This window comes from Dipodomys ordii, unplaced genomic scaffold, assembly GCF_000151885.1.
Source record: "Dipodomys ordii isolate 6190 unplaced genomic scaffold, Dord_2.0 Scaffold92, whole genome shotgun sequence".
Taxonomy (NCBI): Eukaryota; Metazoa; Chordata; class Mammalia; order Rodentia; family Heteromyidae; genus Dipodomys; species Dipodomys ordii.
In genome coordinates, this window is record NW_012267308.1 from 4,437,219 (window position 1) to 4,441,511 (window position 4,293).

General features: G+C 46.9%; 1 protein-coding gene across 1 annotated transcript in view; it reads left to right on the plus strand.

Moving 5' to 3' along the window:
- Positions 1-2,665: 2,665 nt before the first annotated feature.
- Znf793 (zinc finger protein 793) overlaps positions 2,666-4,293 on the plus strand; it is a 15,680-nt gene continuing 14,052 nt past the window's right edge. The window contains exon 1 of the mRNA XM_013026249.1: positions 2,666-2,677. The gene's annotated coding sequence lies outside the window, so the exon portion shown is untranslated. The remainder of the gene's footprint in view (positions 2,678-4,293) is intronic.

Consider the following 4,293-nt stretch of genomic DNA (forward strand, 5'->3'; position numbering starts at 1 on the left):
TGGTTCCAGCTGACCTTTTTACAGAAAAGAACACATCACAGAGACCACTTGTGTTTTTTGCAGTAATTATAATAATGAGGCTTCCTATTACCTAGTTCTTACATACCACTCAGCTTTATTTTATTCCAGTCTTTTGTATGTGCTAGTCATCTCTCAATCCTAAAAGCTTAGAATTCAAAAGGTCATAACTGGTCTATTGCTATGGCAACTAGTTTGATATTCAATTTAATTCTCAAAATAGGGATCCAAAAGGTTACTGTATTGTGGCAATATACAAAATGCAAGTATCTTGTAAATTGATATGCATTAGATGAGATCTTTGTATGTAAAATACTTAACAGTGCATTGCTATTAGAGGTAACAAAAAATGATAGGTAATAATTTGATTACTTACTGTGCATCAGGCTTAGCATATGTTAACTCATATGGCTAAAATATTTGTATAATGGACAGAAGGCATCCTTTACAAAGCACCAGTTTTGCAACTAAGAAAACTTTTAAGAGGTAATTGGTAGACTGTGATCTGACTCAATAATGATTATAGACACATGTAGTAGGTCTGTGACATAACTAATTGTATAAAATTTCTAAAGGCTGTGGATTGACAAAACAATATAGAAACCACTGGAAAGAATAAAGAACTTACACTTACATTGAGTAAATAATAGGAAGGGGGATGGCAAACAACAAAACATCCCAAAGGAATTCATAAGTTCCATAAAGACAACAAACCCAGATAATTGTATAGGTGATTTCAAATGCTTTTGAAAGGATATGAACTGTGTACTATAAAAAAATAAAACATTTCTATTTTCTTTAATAATCCAGAAACTGCAAAACAAGATGGGATCCAAGGAGGAAACACTTTCAATTAATGAAGTTGCTTTTGTTTGCCATACACTATTTGAGACATGAGGAGACAATACAGAGACCATCAGAAACCCACCCAATATCACATTCTCATAGAGTTAAATCCCAGAGCTTATGGCCAATTAATGCTTAAATATGAAGCTTTTTGTTGTTGTTATTGTTGCCAGTCCTGCGGTTTGAATTCAGAGCCTGTGCACCATCCCTAGGCTTCTTTTGCTCAAGTGTAGCACTATACCACTTGTGCCTCAGTACCACTTCTCGCTTTTTTCTGTTTTATGTGGTACTGAGGAATCAAACCCATGGCTTCATGTGTGCTAGGCAAGCACTCTACTATTTTTTTTTGGGGTCCGGTTGTGGGGCCTGAACTCTGGGCCTGGGCACTGTCCCTTAGCTCTTCAGCTCAAGGCTAGTGCTCTACCACTTGAGCCACAGCGCCACTTCCAGCTTTTTTCTTTTTGCTTATGTGGTGCTGAGGAATCGAACCCAGGGCCTCAGGCATGCAAGGCAAGCGCTCTACCACTGAGCCACCTTCCCAGCCCCAAGCACTCTACTATTAAGCCATATTTTTGGGGGGGGGGTGGATCTTGAACTCTGGGTCTGGGTGCTGTCCCTCAGCTCTTCAGCTCAAGCTAGCACGGTACCACTTGAGCCACAGCGCCACTTCCAGCTTTTGCTGAGGAATGGAACCCAGGGCCATGTGAGGCAAGCACTCTACCGTTTAGCCACCTTCCCAGCCCACCAAGACAAATTTTCTAAGCCCAGAAATTCAGAGGATATGACTGTGACATAGTATAAGCTAATGGAATATATCATTTGTTTCCTAATTCACAGACTGCAATACCAGCAAAAATTCTATACCCTTTAATTTCACTAGTTCTGAAATTTTTATTCATTTATTTTGTCGGTCATGGGACTTGAACTCTGGACCTGGGCTCTGTCGAGTTCTTCAGGTCAAGGCAAGCACTCTACCACATGAGCCACACAGTGCTACTTCCAGTTCTGGAACTTGAAAGTGTAAATAATTGAGAATGGCAAAATGATGGAATCCAAACATAACCGTAGAAACTTTGCACAGGATAAGAGTTCACACGAATAATGCATTTGGGAATAGTAGTAGTGAGACACATGCAAAATAAAGCCATAGAGATGTTCAAATGCCAGTCCTAGGGCCTGAACCCTGGGCCTGGGTGCTGTCCCTGAGCACTCTTTTTCTAGGACTTGAGGCACAGCCCACTCCCGGCCTTTTCTGAGTAACTCGTTGGAGATAGGTCTCACAGACTTTCCCACGCAGGCTGGATTTGAACCGCGATCCTCAGGTGTCACCCCTCAGCCTGCTGAGTAGAATTACAGGTGTTAGCCAGCTGTGCCTGGCTATGGGGTCTCGTCCACCTGTGGGCTGCTGGGAAAGTTCGCCACCACCATGTCTGTCACAGGAGGAGTGGGCGTCTTAACATCTAAGAGCAGCGGCCATCTCGGCCCTTGGTGCCCCAAGATCACAGAAGAGCGCACCAGCCTGGTCCGCGTCCAGGCTGCCTGGTGCCTTACGGCACCGTGTCCGCTATGGCCGGGCCCAGGGGCGCCTTCCACGGGCGCGGCCATCTTGAACGCCCTGCCCCAGCGCGGAAATCCCCCAGCATGCCTTTCTTTGTAAAGTCCGCGCGCGGCCGGACGGCGATTGGTTCGCAGAGCGTCTCCACGGCGTGTGCCAATCAAAGGTAGAGGGGTCGGCTGTCACCGTGAGAAACGCGGCCCAGCCGGACCCCGGGGTGGGATAAAGACCTCGAACTACGGTGGCCTGGCGGGTCCGGTACGGCTTCCCGGAAGGGTCATGTTGGCGGGGCGGCCGGGCTGGGGCGCGGGTGGAAGTGACTGCGCACCTCAGCCTTTTGTGGTTGGCGGGTGAGGTGTGTGACAGGGGTGGGAGCTGTGTCAGCGGATGGATGGGGTAAATGAAGGGTTACTGGGAGCTGGCCGGCCGGCAGCGGGGAGTGCAGTGGCGGTGATCATGGTTCTCCTGGGTTGGGGGTCAGGTGTGGTTCTTCTTTTATTTTTGGTCGGTTGTGGGGCTTGAACTCTGGGCCTGGGCGCTGTCCCTCAGCTCTTCAGCTCAAGGCGAGCGCTCTACCACTTGAGCCACAGCGCCGCTTCCTATTTTTTGACTGGTTTATGGGAGATCAGAGTCTCCCAGAGTTGCCTGCCTGGCTGGCTTTGAACCGCGACCCTCAGATCTCAGACTCCTGAGTAGCTAGGATTACAGGTGTGAATCACCGGCGCCCGGCAGGTATGGTTCTTCCAAGGTACTGATTTGCATGGTGAGTCTGAGGGCTGAAAGATCGAAAGCCTGAGAGGGTCAGCGACTGAAGGTTCTTAGTTCTTTGGGCAATAATAATGTGGGGACTGTGGAGACTTTGGGATTCAATATTTGGTTAAATGGTTGGGGCCATAAGTTATTAAGATGTCCTTTAGATCACGTGTTAAGTATTCATGATAAACGCCTTAGGTCATGGTCTAAATATTGATTGACCTTTAGTAGATGAAGAAATGGAACTAGGTCAATAGGGGCCAGTGACTGGAACGGTCATTCTTTGAGTGGGGTGAGACTACCGTGGTCAGTCATTAGGGTATCATTGGAGATAACTGTAGGTTTATGATTGGGGTGTACTTTGCTATTTGAGAATCAGATGGGATGGGTGAGATTTAAAGTGACTGACCAGTCTTCCATGGTTAAGATTTGAATATGTTGGGATATGAGTAATTACAAGACCTCTGGGCCAGTCACCAGTGAGTGGTTCGTGCCTGAGATCGGAGGATTACAGTTCAAAGCCAGCCTGGCTAGAAAGTCCCTGAGACTCTTATCTCCACTTAACCACAAAACTGAAAGTGGAGCTGTGGCTGAAATAGACTGCTAGCCTTGGGTACTAAAGCTAAGGACAGAGCCTAGGCTGTGAGTCTTGGGAATGTGGCTTAGTGGTAAAGTGCTTGTCTAGCCTTCATGAAGTCCTGGGTTCTATTCCTTAGTACAACATAAACAGAAAAAGCCAGAAGTAGGGCTGTAGCTCAGGTGGTAGGGTACTAACCTTGAGCAAAAGAAGCTCAGGTCAGTGCCCAGGCCCTGAGTTCAAGACCCAGGATTGTCCAAAAAAAAAAAAAAAAGGGCAGAGATTGGGGACACCAAGGATGTCTGTGATTAAGAAGTTTATGGGGACTGGGAAGGTGGCTCAGTGGTAGAGCGCTTGAGTTCAGGCCCCATGACCGGACCCCAAAAAAAAAAGTTTATGGGAGTTGGGATTGAGGGAATTGGGGAAATTCAGAATTGGGGACATGATGGGCTGGGAAGGTGGCTCAGTGGTAGAGCGCTTGTCTTGCATGCCTGAGGCCCTGGGTTCAATTCCTCAGCACCACATAAGCAAAAAGAAAAAAGCC